The sequence below is a fragment of the Coregonus clupeaformis genome, chromosome 9 (genome assembly GCF_020615455.1).
Source record: "Coregonus clupeaformis isolate EN_2021a chromosome 9, ASM2061545v1, whole genome shotgun sequence".
In the NCBI taxonomy this organism is placed as follows: domain Eukaryota; kingdom Metazoa; phylum Chordata; class Actinopteri; order Salmoniformes; family Salmonidae; genus Coregonus; species Coregonus clupeaformis.
In genome coordinates this window covers 27,464,465-27,481,072 of record NC_059200.1, presented here as the reverse complement: position 1 = coordinate 27,481,072, position 16,608 = coordinate 27,464,465, and the positions used below count along the sequence as shown (strand labels likewise).

At 44.1% G+C, this 16,608-nt stretch overlaps 1 pseudogene; it reads left to right on the top strand.

The window, feature by feature from the left end:
- The first annotated feature begins 3,488 nt into the window (after positions 1-3,488).
- LOC121574217 lies at positions 3,489-16,192 on the top strand (annotated as a pseudogene).
- The last annotated feature ends 416 nt before the right edge of the window (positions 16,193-16,608 follow it).

The following is a 16,608-nucleotide window of genomic DNA, read 5'->3' as shown; positions in this document are numbered from 1 at the left end:
TGCTCAAACGGTCAGAAACAGACTCCATGAGGGTGGTATGAGGGCCCGACGTCCACAGGTGGGGGTTGTGCTTACAGCCCAACACCGTGCAGGACGTTTGACATTTGCCAAAGAACACCAAGATTGGCAAATTCGCCACTGGCGCCCTGTGCTCTTCACAGATGAAAGCAGGTTCACACTGAGCACATGTGACAGACGTGACAGAGTCTGGAGACGCCGTGGAGAACGTTCTGCTACCTGCAACATCCTCCAGCATGACCGGTTTGGCGGTGGGTCAGTCATGGTGTGGGGTGGCATTTCTTTGGGGGGCCGCACAGCCCTCCATGTGCTCGCCAGAGGTAGCCTGACTGCCATTGGTACCGAGATGAGATCCTCAGACCCCTTGTGAGACCATATGCTGGTGCGGTTGGCCCTGGGTTCCTCCTAATGCAAGACAATGCTAGACCTCATGTGGCTGGAGTGTGTCAGCAGTTCCTGCAAGAGGAAGGCATTGATGCTATGGACTGGCCCGCCCGTTCCCCAGACCTGAATCCAATTGAGCACATCTGGGACATCATGTCTCGCTCCATCCACCAACGCCACGTTGCACCACAGACTGTCCAGGAGTTGGCGGCTGCTTTAGTCCAGGTCTGGGAGGAGATCCCTCAGGAGACCATCCGCCACCTCATCAGGAGCATGCCCAGGCGTTGTAGGGAGGTCATACAGGCACGTGGAGGCCACACACACTACTGAGCCTCATTTTGACTTGTTTTAAGGACATTACATCAAAGTTGGATCAGCCTGTAGTGTGGTTTTCCACTTTAATTTTGAGGGTGACTCCAAATCCAGACCTCCATGGGTTGATAAATTTGATTTCCATTGATAATTTTTGTGTGATTTTGTTGTCAGCACATTCAACTATGTAAAGAAAAAAGTATTTAATAAGATTATTTCATTCATTCAGATCTAGGATGTGTTATTTTAGTGTTCCCTTTATTTTTTTGAGCAGTGTACATATGAGATGAGGAGTGCAAGATATGTAAACATTATTAAAGTGACTTGTGTTCCATTTCTTAAAGTGGCCAGTGATTTCAAAAGGCAGCAGCAGCCTCTAATGTGCTAGTGATGGCTATTTAACAATCTGATGGCCTTGAGATAGAAGCTTTTTTTCATTCTCTTGGTCCCAGCTTTGATGCACCTGTACTGATCTCGCCTTCTGGATGATAGCGGGGTCAACAAGCAGTGGCTCGGGTGGTTGATGTCCTTGATGATCTTTTGGCCTTCCTGTTACATCGGGTGCTGTATGTGTCTTGGAGGGCGGATAGTTTGCCCCCGGTAATGCGTTCGGCAGACCGCACCACCCTCTGGAGAGCCCTGCGGTTGTGGGCGGTGCAGTTGCCGTACCAGGCGGTGATACAGCCCGACAGGATGCTCTCAATTGTGCATCTGTAAAAGTTTGTGAGGGTTTTAGGTGCTAAGCCAAATGTATTCAGCCTCCTGAGGTTGAAGAGGCTATGTTGCGCCTTCTTCACCACACTGTCTGCGTGGGTGGACCATTTCAGTTTGTAGGTGATGTGTATGCGACGGAACTTGAAGCTTTCCACCTTCTCCACTGCGGTCCCGTCGATGTGGATAGGGGGGTGCACCCTCTGCTGTTTCCTGAAGTCCACGATCATCTCCTTTGTTTTGTTGATGTTGAGTGAGAGGTTATTTTCCTGGCACCACACTCCCAGAGCCATCACCTCCTCCCTGTAGGCGGTCTCGTCATTGTTGGTAATCAAGCCTACTACTGTTGTGTCGTCTGCAAACTTGATGATTGAGTTGGAGGCGTGCTTGGCCACGCAGTCATGGGTGAACAGGGAGTACAGGAGGGGGCTGAGCACGCACCCTTGTGGGACCCCAGTGTTGAGGATCAGCGAAGTGGAGATGTTGTTTCCTACCTTCACCACCTGGGGGCGGACGGTCAGGAAGTCCAGGACCCAGTTGCACAGGGCGGGGTTCAGACCCAGGGCCTCGAGCTTAATGATGAGCTTGGAGGGTACTATGGTGTTGAATGCTGAGCTATAGTCAATGAACAGCATTCTTACGTAGGTATTCCTCTTGTCCAGATGGGATAGGGCAGTGTGCAGCGTGATGGCGATTGCATCGTCTGTGGATCTATTGGGGCGGTAAGCAAATTGAAGTGGGTCTAGGGTGACAGGTAAGGTAGAGGTGATATGATCCTTGACTAGTCTCTCAAAGCACTTCATGATGACAGAGGTGAGTGCTACAGGGCGATAGTCATTTAGTTCAGTTACCTTTGCTTTCTTGGGTACAGGAACAATGGTGGCCATCTTGAAGCATGTGGGAACAGCAGACTGGGAAAGGGAGAGATTGAATATTTCCATAAACACCAGCCAGCAGGTCTGCGCATGCTCTGAGGCCGGCAGCCTTGCGGGGGTTAACATGCTTAAATGTCTTAATCACGTCGGCCATGGAGAAGGAGAGGCCACAGTCCTTGGTAGTGGGCCTCGTCAGTGGCACTGTGTTATCCTCAAAGCGGGCGAAGAAGGTGTTTACTCTGTTTATTATCAATGCATAGTCACTTTACCTCTACCTACATTTACATATTATGTAAACTACCTCGACTAACCTGTGCCCCCGCACATTGACTCTGTACCGGTACCCCCTTTATATAGCCTCACTACTGTTATTTTTACTGTTGCTCTTTAATTGTTTTTGATTTTTGTTATTTTTTATATTTTACTTCAGTTTATTTTAGTAAATACTTTAACTCTTTTTTTTTCTTAAAACTGCATTGTTGGTTAAGGGCTTGTAAGTAAGCATTTCACTGTAAGGTCTACACTTGTTGTATTCCGTGCATGTGACAAATAAAATTTGATCATTGATTTGAAGGGACTGGATAGGTGAAAACAAAATGGTGATGGTGAGTGACTTTCTTAGGCTATAAAGGGGATAGATGGAGACATGACTACATTAGGCTACTTAGCTAAATTTACAGTACGTATGTCACAGTTCTTTCTCTAAACAGAAATATATCATTAATGTTGTCGGCTACATGTCGGCAAAAGCCACAGTACCATATGCCGTATCGTTGTGGTATTGTCCCAATCAAAAACATCCAATGCATTTTACGCCAGTCAGGACGGTTTCTGATTGGTCAGATTGGAAGGCTCATGCCGTAAACCGTTACGTTCAGAACCCATGGTAAGGTACGTAACCGTGTGTATTCTATCTGCTGTGTAGGAACATCTTACAATAATGTTGTTTACATGTTTCTTTTGTCAGTGAAAATATATCTACCAGACATGTTTCATTATTGCACATCATACCTTATCTGTTCAGTTCTCTCTGGCCTACCAGGGTTAGTAGCTAGCTACTGTATTTAGCTGGAAAACACAGCACATGCAGTATACAAGCTGGAACTATGATTAGTACATAATGTAAACTGCAACTACCTACTGATCATGCGGGTTGTCATCTTTCGTTTGAATAGTGAGTTCTTAAAAATGGAACCTAAAAATAAACCCTTTTCCCCTAAAGGTGACAAGAAGTTCATACACAACGGGAAAGGTAAGGGAATTTTTGTTGTTGTTGTTTTTTAAGTGGTTTAATGATGCCCTGGATAAAACAACTTGTAGGCCTAACTGACTAGCTACAAATTCTGTTCAGAAGGTACAAGTAAACCTGGGACCAAACCAACAGGTAAACCACCAGGAAAAAGGCAATTCAAACCACTAGTGGCGCAGTGGTCTAAGGCACTGCATCACAGTGCTAACTGTGCCACTAGAGATCCTGGTTCGAATCCAGGCTCTGTCGCAGCCGGCCGCGACCGGGAGACTCATGGGCGGCGCACAATTGGCCCAGCGTCGTCCAGGGTAGGGGAGGGAATGGCCGGCAGGGATGTAGCTCAGTTGATAGAGCATGGCATTTGCAATGCCAGGGTTGTGGGTTCGTTTCCCACGGGGGGCCAGTATAAAAAATTAATAAAATGTATTCACTAACTGTAAGTCGCTCTTGATAAGAGCGTCTGCTAAATGACTAAAATGTAAATGTAAGACCGGAGGAAATGGGACTCCACAGAAATTCTTGAACAAAAAACCCACAGATGGAAAGTTCACCAAACCCAAAGATGCAAAGTTCACCAAAAAGAGAAAGTTCACTCCTGGGAAGGGCAAGGAAGAGGAAGGTATGAAATGTGTACAGTCTCCAATTCCAACGTTTTTAATAGGCTAACAGTACTTTTTGTATTTATTATGGACCCCCATTAGCTGCTGCCAAGGAAGCAGACTCTTCCTGGGGTCCAGCAACATAAGACAGTTACATACAGTTTAAAATACTACATGACATTACATTTCATAATGGCATGCTGAAATTTTTTTATGGTATTTCATGAAATAGGTATATTTCTTAGATTCTAAGTTGCATGAATCTACATCTACGTATGAATGATCAGCGATCACACTAATGGTGGAATGCTTGTCTGTCTGTTTGCTCAGGTTCTGAGACCAAGAAACCCAAATGGGACGAATTCAAACAGCAGAAGAAGGAACTGAAACAGAACCGGCAGCAGACTGAGAAAAAGGAGAGTTATCAAATAGTGAGCAGAGCCAAGCAGGAGTGGGAGATGGTCAGAAGGTAGGCTAAACCAGCTACTCTATTATACTGAACAAAAATATAAAAGCAACATGTAGTGTTGGTCCCTTATTTCATGAGCTGAAATAAAAGATCCCAGAAATGTTCCATATGCACAAAAATATTGTTTCTCTCAAATTCTGTGCACAAATATGTTTACGTCCTTGTTAGTGAGCATTTCTCCTTTGCCAAGAGAATCCATCCACCTGACAGGTGTTGCATATCAAGAAGCTGATTAAACAGCATGATCATTACACAGGTGCACCTTGTGCTGGGGACAATAAAAGGTCACCAAAATGTGCAGTTTTGTGACATAACACAATGCCACAGATGTCTCAAATTAAGGGAGTGTGCAATTGGCATGCTGACTGCAGGAATATCCACCAGAGCTGTTGCCAGAGAATTGAATGTTAATTTCTCTACCAACCGGCCTCACAACCGCATACCACATGTAACCACGCCAGCCCAGGACCTCCACATCTGGCTTCTTCACATGCGGGATCATCTGAGACCAGCCACATGGACAGCTGATGAAAATGAGGAGTATTTCTGTCTGTAATACTGCCCTTTTGTGTGGAAAAACTCATTCTGATTGGCTGGGCCTGGCTCCCCAGTGGGTGGGCCTATGCCCACCCATGGCTGTGCCCATAGATTAGGGCCTAATTCATTTATTTCAATAGACTGATTTCCTTATGAACTAACTCAGTGAAATTGTTGCATGTTGGGTTTATATTTTTGTTCAGTATAGTTATTGTGCCAGCAGTCTTACAAAACGTCCTTCCTTTTTATTGGGGGAGCGATTAGGTTGCATGTATTTAGACCTGTACTTATTTATTATGTATCCCTTTATTTCAATACAGGAAAGACTGCGACAAAGAGAAGAGGATCAAACTCATGAAAGAGCTTCAGGAACTTGTTAAAGGAAAGATCAAAACAGTGAGTACAGGATGACATTTACATTGCTGAAAGGCAGCATTCAAATCTATAATTTAGATTGTACATTATCGCAATTGACACTGCACAAATTGAGAGCATAGCACAATGGAGGATTTAAATAATAGGCCGTCTGCGATCTTTTAAGGTACTTACTACTGTATACTGTCTGTTCCAGGTGTGTAGGAGTCAAGGCACGACTCCAACACCATCATTAAGTTTGCCGATGACACAACAGTGGTAGGCCTGATCACCGACAACGATGAGACAGCCTATAGGGAGGAGGTCAGAGACCTGGCCGTGTGGTGCCAGGATAACAACCTCTCCCTCAACGTGACCAAGACAAAGGAGATGATTGTGGACTACAGGGGAAAAAAAGAGGACTGAGCATGCCCCCATTCTCATCGACGGGGCTGTAGTGGAACAGGTTGAGAGCTTCAAGTTCCTTGGTGTCCACATCACCAACGAACTATCATGGTCCAAACACACCAAGACAGTCGTGAAGAGGGCACGACAAAGCCTATTCCCCCTCAGGAGACTGAAAAGATTCGGCATGGGTCCTCAGATCCACAAAAAATTATACAGCTGCACCATCGAGAGCATCCTGACTGGTTGCATCACCGCCTGGTATGGCAACTGCTTGGCCTCCGACCGCAAGGCACTACAGAGGGTAGTGTGTACGGCCCAGTACATCACTGGGGCCAAGCTTCCTGCCATCCAGGACCTCTATACCAGGCGGTGTCAGAGGAAGGCCCTCAAAATTGTCAAAGACTCCAGCCACCCTAGTCATAGACTGTTCTCTCTGCTACCGCACGGCAAGCGGTACCGGAGTGCCAAGTCTAGGTCCAAAAGACTTCTCAACAGCTTCTACCCCCAAGCCATAAGACTCCTGAACAGCTAATCATGGCTACCCGGAGTATTTGCACTGCCCCCCCACCCCATCTTTTTACGCTGCTGCTACTCAGTTAATTATTTATGCATAGTCACTTTAAGTCTACCCACATGTACATATTACTTCAACTACCTCAACTAGCCGGTGCCCCCGCACATTGACTCTGCACCGGTACCCCCCCTGTATATATAGCCTCCCTACTGTTATTTTATTTTACTTCTGCTCTTTTTTTTCTCAACACTTTTTTGTTGATGTTTTATTTTACTTTTTTATTAAAAATAAATGCACTGTTGGTTAAGGGCTGTAAGTAAGCATTTCACTGTAATGTCTGCACCTGTTGTATTCAGCGCATGTGGCCAATAAAATTTGATTTGATTTGATTTGAAAATAAGAATACTGGAAAAGATGGAGACGTGCACACTGTAAAACAAAAAAATAATAAATCCAAAACTGATGCTTGAATGCAAAATAAAGATGTTTATTAAAACATCATGATGCACAAAAAAATAATTGCATAAATGAAAGGTGAAAACAAATATTTTTGCCTCAGGCCATCATCAGTTTGAATGTCGGCACACACGCCTGGCTTCTATTTCAGGATAATTGCATGTCACATGATCAAGAAGGAAACGCATCAGAAAATCTATGAATCAGTGCCTAGTAGAATAGAATGCATGATCTAGATTATATAAAAAAATATACAAAAGCGGACAGAGAAATGTCATCAATTATTGCTTTTACATATACCATGTGAACATTACCTCAGAATAAATAAGATAGGATTGTAAGAGTAGGGAGCTAGAGATACCACTAGATGGGGGTATCGAACACCAATAAGAGGCAAAATACCAGTTACAGAAAACACTTCAATAACAATTCTTCATTCATGCCGAATGGGTGGAGAGTTTTTAAATATAACATCCACCAGCATTCTGTCTGGAGAAGACTAAGTTCAAGATTACCACCCCTACGTGAACGTTTTATCTGTTGTATAGCACATCTTTATTTTGCATTCAAGCGTCAGTTTTGGATTTATTCCTCTTTTTGTTGACAGTGTGCGGTTCTCCATCTCTTACAATAGAGAATTTGCCATCCACTGAAATTAATGGACAGACAATGACTGTCAATACTTGAATACTATAAAACAGTTGAGCACAATAGACATTCAAATTCGTTTTCAGTGCATGACATCCAAATGCTCAACTCAAGTTTGCGGATAAAGTTAACATCCTTTTTCTTATTCAGATAGCATTTGCTCACGACTCCACCAGAGTCCTCCAGTGTTTTATCCGGTTTGGAAACGACAAGCAAAGACAAGTTTTTGATGAACTCAAAGGTCAGTAGTTTGTTAAGCGGTACTGGAGCGCCAAGTCTAGGTCCAAAAGGCTTCTTAACAGCTTCTACTCCCAAGCCATAAGACTCCTGAACAGCTAATCATGGCGACCTGCACCAGGCTGGGAAGACTGAATCTGCAATAGGTAAGCAGCTTGGTTTGAAGAAATCAACTGTGGGAGCAATTATTAGGAAATGGAAGACATACAAGACCACTGATAATCTCCCTCGATCTGGGGCTCCACGCAAGATCTCACCCCGTGGGGTCAAAATGATCACAAGAACGGTGAGCAAAAATCCCAGAACCACACGGGGGACCTAGTGAATGACTTGCAGAGAGCTGGGACCAAAGTAACAAAGCCTACCATCAGTAACACACTACGCCGCCAGGGACTCAAATCCTGCAGTGCCAGACGTGTCCCCCCTGCTTAAGCCAGTACATGTCCAGGCCCGTCTGAAGTTTGCTAGAGTGCATTTGGATGATCCAGAAGAGGATTGGGAGAATGTCATATGGTCAGATGAAACCAAAATATTACTTTTTGGTAAAAACTCAACTCGTCGTGTTTGGAGGACAAAGAATGCTGAGTTGCATCCAAAGAACACCATACCTACTGTGAAGCATGGGGGTGGAAACATCATGCTTTGGGGCTGTTTTTCTGCAAAGGGACCAGGACGACTGATCCGTGTAAAGGAAAGAATGAATGGGGCCATGTATCGTGAGATTTTGAGTGAAAACCTCCTTCCATCAGCAAGGGCTTTGAAGATGAAACGTGGCTGGGTCTTTCAGCATGACAATGATCCCAAACACACCGCCCGGGCAACGAAGGAGTGGCTTCGTAAGAAGCATTTCAAGGTCCTGGAGTGGCCTAGCCAGTCTCCAGATCTCAACCCCATAGAAAATCTTTGGAGGGAGTTGAAAGTCCGTGTTGCCCAGCGACAGCCCCAAAACATCACTGCTCTAGAGGAGATATGCATGGAGGAATGGGCCAAAATACCAGCAACAGTGTGTGAAAACCTTGTGAAGACTTACAGAAAACGTTTGACCTGTGTCATTGCCAACAAAGGGTATATAACAAAGTATTGAGAAACTTTTGTTATTGACCAAATACTTATTTTCCACCATAATTTGTAGGATTTTTAATGAATTTATTTGCAATGTGGTTTTCTAGAGAAAAAAAATCTCAATTTGTCTGTCATAGTTGACGTGTACCTATGATGAAAATTACAGGCCTCTCTCATCTTTTTAAGTGGGAGAACTTGCACAATTGGTGGCTGACTAAATACTTTTTTTCCCCACTGTATTACCTCAATTACCTCAACTAACCGGTGCCCCTGCACATTGACTCTGTACCGGTACCCTCTGTATATAGCCTCCCTACTATTATTTTATTTTACTGCAGCTTTTTTTTTTTTTACTTAACACTTTTTTTTATTTTCTTAACTGCATTGTTGGTTAAGGGCTTGTAAGTAAGCATTTCACTGTAAGGTCTACACCTGTTGTATTCGGCGCATGTGGCAAATCATATTTGATTTGTTCTGTTCTAATGTTCTGTTATTCCCTGAGTAATGAGTCAGTTGTTTTTGTCATGTCAATCACAATGCTCAATGATGTTATCCTGTTCCGTAGATGATATGGTCGAGCTGAGTAAATCAAAGTATGCCAGAAATATTGTGAAGAAGTTCTTAATGTATGGGTAAGTGAGCCTTTTGCCTTCTAGAAATTTTGCATTTACATAAAGTCGTAGCACTAGCAATACATGTAGTATTTTCATATCTGATATTAGCATTAGATCCTGGCAGGAAAGCTGGCCAAAATAGTCAAAACTAAATAAAAGGGTCATCTTGTTGAATAAATAATCATTGTAAATCTATGCATGATGTACAGTGGGGAGAACAAGTATTTGATACACTGCCGATTTTGCAGGTTTTCCTACTTACAAAGCATGTAGAGGTCTGTAATTTTTATCATAGGTACACTTCAACTGTGAGAGACGGAATCTAAAACAAAAATCCAGAAAATCACATTGTATGATTTAAGTAATTAATTTGCATTTTATTGCATGACATAAGTATTTGATACATCAGAAAAGCAGAACTTAATATTTGGTACAGAAACCTTTGTTTGCAATTACAGAGATCATACGTTTCCTGTAGGTCTTGACCAGGTTTGCATAGACTGCAGCAGGGATTTTGGCCCACTCCTCCATACAGACCTTCTCCAGATCCTTCAGGTTTCGGGGCTGTCGCTGGGCAATACGGACTTTCAGCTCCCTCCAAAGATTTTCTATTGGGTTCAGGTCTGGAGACTGGCTAGGCCACTCCAGGACCTTGAGATGCTTCTTACGGAGCCACTCCTTAGTTGCCCTGGCTGTGTGTTTCGGGTCGTTGTCATGCTGGAAGACCCAGCCACGACCCATCTTCAATGCTCTTACTGAGGGAAGGAGGTTGTTGGCCAAGATCTCGCGATACATGGCCCCATCCATCCTCCCCTCAATACGGTGCAGTCGTCCTGTCCCCTTTGCAGAAAAGCATCCCCAAAGAATGATGTTTCCACCTCCATGCCTCACGGTTGGGATGGTGTTCTTGGGGTTGTACTCATCCTTCTTCTTCCTCCAAATACGGCGAGTGGAGTTTAGACCAAAAATATATATTTTTGTCTCATCAGACCACATGACCTTCTCCCATTCCTCCTCTGGATCATCCAGATGGTCATTGGCAAACTTCAGACGGGCCTGGACATGCTCTGGCTTGAGCAGGGGGACCTTGCGTGCGCTGCAGGATTTTAATCCATGACGGCGTAGTGTGTTACTAATGGTTTTCTTTGAGACTGTGGTCCCAGCTCTCTTCAGGTCATTGACCAGGTCCTGCCGTGTAGTTCTGGGCTGATCCCTCACGATCATTGATGCCGCACGAGGTGAGATCTTGCATGGAGCCCCAGACCGAGGGTGATTGACCGTCATCTTGAACTTCTTCCATTTTCTAATAATTGCGCCAACAGTTGTTGCCTTCTCACCAAGCTGCTTGCCTATTGTCCTGTAGCCCATCCCAGCCTTGTGCAGGTCTACAATTGTATCCCTGATGTCCTTACACAGCTCTCTGGTCTTGGCCATTGTGGAGAGGTTGGAGTCTGTTTGATTGAGTGTGTGGACAGGTGTCTTTTATACAGGTAACGAGTTCAAACTAGGTGCAGTTAATACAGGTAATGAGTGGAGAACAGGAGGGCTTCTTAAAGAAAAACTAACAGGTCTGTGATAGCCGGAATTCTTACTGGTTGGTAGGTGATCAAATACTTATGTCAGGCAATAAAATGCAAATGAATTACTTAAAAATCATACAATGTGATTTTCTGGATTTTAGTTTTAGATTCCGTCTCTCACAGTTGAAGTTATGATAAAAATTACAGACCTCTACATGCTTTGTAAGTAGGAAAACCTGCAAAATCGGCAGTGTATCAAATACTTGTTCTCCCCACTGTACATGATTCAACAGTAATCCTTTGTGATCGCATTTAAAATTAATATTGGCGTGCGGCTTGATCTAATCTGTGGTTGAATTTACTGATCATTTGCTTAGAAGACATTAAAAATGGGAATCAAGTCAATAATTCAAAACTCCACTCATTGTAACCTTCTCTGTAATCCTGACCTTGGCTGAAGATACCAGCTGTTTTTGAGAATAATCTGATTTCATGGCTCAGATATTAAAATGAGGGGAAATGTTATCCCAGTATGAAGGCATATCTTGTAGGATTAATATAAAGGTCATAATTTGATTGAGTCTCTACTCACTACTAGTTTATCTGGCATGCAGTGATGTTTACAGATTAAATAAGTAATCTGACGTCAGGTGTGTGTGTATCGTGTCCCACAGGAGCAAAGAGCAGGTTACAGGTGTGATGGTGGGCTTCAAAGTGAGGCAGATGCTGCGTCACTCGGAGGCGTCGTCGGTGGTGGAGTACGCTTACAACGACAAGGCTATCCTCTCTGAGACTCATGCTCACTGAGGAGCTCTACGGAACCACATTCCAAGTCTTCAAGGTCAGGACACCTCCAACACCTCTCCCACTGTAGCAAAGTGTTGTTCTAAGTAATAGTATAGTTCTAAGCAGTAGTGTAGTTCTTCTCATACACCTCTTCTCTAGTTCAGTGAAAGTCTTGAACAGACTGCATAATCACGTTACCAATAAATCGTCTTTCTGATTGCTTGTCTCTGAATATCTGCTGGTGTGGATGATATGCAGAATCTTACTGACACTTGGTGTTTGTTCCCAGTCGGCAGTGTGCCCCACGCTAGAGAAGGTGCTGGAGGCTAACCCAGACAAGGTTAATGGCATTTTGGAGGAGATGAAACAGATCCTTACCCCCATGGCCACAAAGGGAGCATTATTGAGCACACACACCTCTAACCCTTCACTCTGCACACAGGAAATGATCAAATAAATCAAAATACTGCTTTTGATTTCTGTCCATGTTATCTTTTCCCACAGAGAGGCTGTGATCAAACATTCTCTGGTGCACAAAGTGTTTCTGGACTTCTTCCTGCATGCCCCAGCCAAACAAAGGACTAAGTAGAACCACCAATGACTGAATAAATTACTGAATCCTACATTTTGATCATGTGACTTAACAGGAAATGATTGAGTCGATAAGGGAGTCTGTGGTTTATACGGCCCACACCCACGATGGAGCTAGAGTAGAAATGCGCTGCCTGTGGCATGGGACACCTAAGGTGAGTATTCACTTAGGCCTTCTAGAGAGATGATCCTCACCAACCACAGACTAGTGTGTGTCCTGTGCATGTATGTACACTGATTTATTGGTTCTGTCTTTCAGGACAGAAAAGTCATCATTAAAACCATGAAGACGTACATTGAGAAGTTTGCAACGGTCAGCCAACACAACAGACAATTTGATCGCCGCGGTCAGACATGCAAATATGTAAACGTCAGTGTGTGTGGCTGCACTGGGCCTTTAACATACCTTAATTGCTATTGTGAGGCAATTGGACAGAAATGATGAGATGCCATCCATGCTTCATGCTTTATATAGTCTATACTTTAAAGGATCTGTCTCCATCTGACCCTTTGTCCCTGTAGCAAGAAGGACGTTGCCCTTCGTCGTAAGGAGCTCCTGGAGGCGGTGTCTCCGCCTCTGATTCAGCACCTGTGTGACCACGCCCGCACCATGGTGATGGACAAGGCCTCCAGCGTCACCGTTAGTGAAATTCTGGGGTCCGCCATCGGGGACCTGCGTCCTGCCATGGAGGCTGTCGCTGAGCTGGCCGCTGACGACTTCACACCAGGAGGAGTGGAGGGGCAGGTGAGGACGGGACGGGGCGGGTGAGGAGGGGACGGGGGCGTGGTGTGTCATATTAGAGATCCTCCAGTACTTTTTTTACTTTTTAGCCAGTAGTTCTGAAAGTAGCACTCACCAGCCAAATGTGGTCCCCAGAAATGTCATACTACAAGTGCAGATATGTGCACCACATCATTGCGCTCCCTCTCTCTACTGTGTGTGCATTAGCTGTCACCCAAATGGCGAGGGACTGAAGCTCATTGGCTAGAACTTGAATTGCTAGGGGGCTGGCCCACATGGGGGAAAATGTAGGGAAAATGGCGCAGCGCAACTTTCATCAAACTAGAGATTTTGTTGCTAATTTAGGTAAGACAGTAGTTCTGCTCATAGATGATGCATGTATGAACTGCACATTGACACATCCAGGCCAAATCGGGAGGTTTAAAAAATACTTAGTAATTGCAAATGTTCCGGAGCATGTCTTTAAAGTAGGAGAATTAAGTAGTCTCTCATAGGTGAGAATTGCAATTGTTTTGACGTCTCCATTGGGTTAGCTTTTTCAGTCTGTTTGGTCAACTGCGCGATGATTGAACTGGCTTGATATCAGGAACACTTAAAATGGTAAAATCTGTGGTCTCTACTGTCCTCTAGCAAGTGCTTGGTATTCAGTGTGAACATGTTTTCCTCCTCTGTATCCTGTTCTATAGCTGCACATGGCTGAACACCCTGCCGGGCATCTGGTGCTCAAGTGGCTGATCGAACAAGACAAGATGAAGGAGGCCGAGAGAGAGAGAGAAGGTACGACTGACTGCACAAATATCACCCAACATTTTTATTAAAATAAAATAAAATATGAAGACCTGTAGGCCTGACTGCACAAATATGACCCGCAGGCCTGACTGCACAAATATGACCCGCAGGCCTGACTGCACAAATATGACCCGCAGACCTGACTGCACAAATATGACCTGTAGGCCTGACCGCACAAATATGACCTGTAGGCCTTACTGCACAAATATGACCCGCAGGCCTGACTGCACAAATATGACCCGCAGGCCTGACTGCACAAATATGACCTGTAGGCCTGACCGCACAAATATGACCTGTAGGCCTGACCGCCCAAATATGACCCGCAGGCCTGACTGCACAAATATGACCTGTAGGCCTGACCGCAAAAATATCACCTCACAGTTATGAACTTGATGCGGTATTCTACTCGCAGACAACTGCAAAAATGGCTGTGGACGTGTCCATATTGACTCGGGACTCTATCCTGTATCCCCCTGACCATGACTGTATTGTGATTCTGTATCTTCCTGACCATGTCTCTACAGAGCGTTTCTCCAGGGTCCTGTTGGACAAGGTGGGGATGGACAAGCTAAAGACGTGGGCTGCAGTGAACCGTGGGGCTATCGTGCTCTGCTGGTGAGTACCTCTACACTGTGGGATCCAATTCCTCTACCCAGTCACATATCCAAAACTCTAGCACAATAGACAAATCCTGGAAAGCAAGCAAACTGGTGCTTAACAGTCAAACTAAAATGAGTGTTAATAGATCAGAAATGATTCCAGCTCCTAACGATTTGAAGTTGGCTATATGCTTAGAAATTATCCCTTCTCCTTATTTACAATCCAATCCTTGCAAAACTTGTAAACAAACTGTAACTAGAAGAGTGCTTAGAAATGTGTACCATGACTCTCCGAGCCATGAAAATGGTAATTGAGGACAAACACTTCAGGAATACTAAACACCATCTTTTAACATGAAAAGTTGGAGCATGAGTAAGATTCCTTCGGTCTTCTTAGTTATTTGTCTTCATTTAAACATTAAAATCTTCCCATCACTATGGATTTTCTGCTTGTCATGTCATCCTAGCTGTTTGTTAGTGTAAAGGGAGAATAGGCAGAGGTCAGCTGGGGGTTAAGCATGTTTTACAGGGAGGCTGTGTTTGTATTCATTCTCCATATCACTGGGTGACGTGGGTGAGAAAGGAGCGGGCAGTGGGGCACAGCTGCCCATTGTGAAACAGCAACACAAGCAGTGGATTACACTTCCTCAATACCTTTGCTTTCGTTTTCTTTTCTGGTTTCTCTGCCACTTCCCTTGTTCCTTTTCACTCTAGCCCCCGCCCCACCCCTTCCTCCATGTCTTGTACCACTGTTCCTCCACTGTCCTTCTGTAATCGCTCTAAGACGTTAAACACAGAGATTTGTCTGGTTCTCTTTATAGCTACTATAGTCTGTAACATCAAATTATTTGATTTCATTCTAGCCATTCACTTATTTCTTTGCTATTGATATCCCAAAAAATGTTTTTTGGTTAATTTAGTATGGGTAGAAATGTTGTTACTACCCAATAAGAGATGCATGGAAGAACTCCGTTTTTAAATGTGAGGTAGGTGTAAAGGTTACCTTCAACAAGCTATCTTGTTAGGGGGTTAGGGGAGGGTTTGGCCGGCGTAGGCCGTCATTGTAAATAAGAATTTGTTTTGACCTGACTTGCCTAGTTAAATAAAGAATAAAATTACTCTTTTTTTTTTTTTTTTTTTTACAGTCTCCTGAACAGTGCAGATGGGAGTGTTGCCGGGAAGATCAGGGCGGCATTGAAGGCCTACGCTCCGGAACTACAGAAGATCCAGCACTGTAATGGAGTGGAAGTTCTGCTGGAGAAACTGGCCTGATACTGATTCCATGTCACAGGTTTCAGGTTTCATTACAACAGGTTTATCTGCTGAAAATGACTTCACTGGGGTTTCTATTGTTTTCTCATAGCTATCCATACTGTCCATCCAGTCCTTTGACCTAACCATCCTGGTGAAATCCCTACTATGACATGAAGATGGATGAAAAGAGACGCTGATTTGTACTGCATTTATGTCCAATTAATTTAGGTGTGCTTGTTTGTAAAGCTGTGGAGCAAGTATTTAAATGTAAAAGGCACAGAAATACTGGCAGTGTTTTTGTATAATTTTGTAACTGATCGGTATGAGTTGTACTAGCCAACTGAGGAGCTGGAATTAACTCAAATGTATTATTGCACATCAATAAACTATCCATTGGCAGAGAATGTCAGTAAGCAAATTTCATAATGATTTTTTTCATATATAAAGCCAACTATAAATGTTAATCCTGATGGTGTGTGTGTCTGTTGTCACCAAGCCGTGGCCTGACCTATCAGTCTGCTGGTAGCCTGTTCATCTGTGACGGAAGCCTGCATGCTCACTAGCAAATTAATTTAGTGGGCCCTGCTCAGGTTCCATCTGTCCTGGTCTCTGTGATCCGGACGGACCCAGTCAGGCGAGAAACGGCTTATTCCTTCCAGAGACCTCACATTCTTCTAATCAGTTTAGAGGATTATCAATTGCTGCCTGTGTGGCCACTATTTGGGAGGTTTAGACTCATGGCAGTAGTCCGTCTGACTTGCACTACTTTTGAGGATTTTGTTGATCAAGACCAGTGAGAGCTGTGCTGTTATTTTGATTATGCTCTTTTTAGCTAAAGTCTGCTATCTGCTAAGTGGAAATACATTAGCAATGGCTGGGT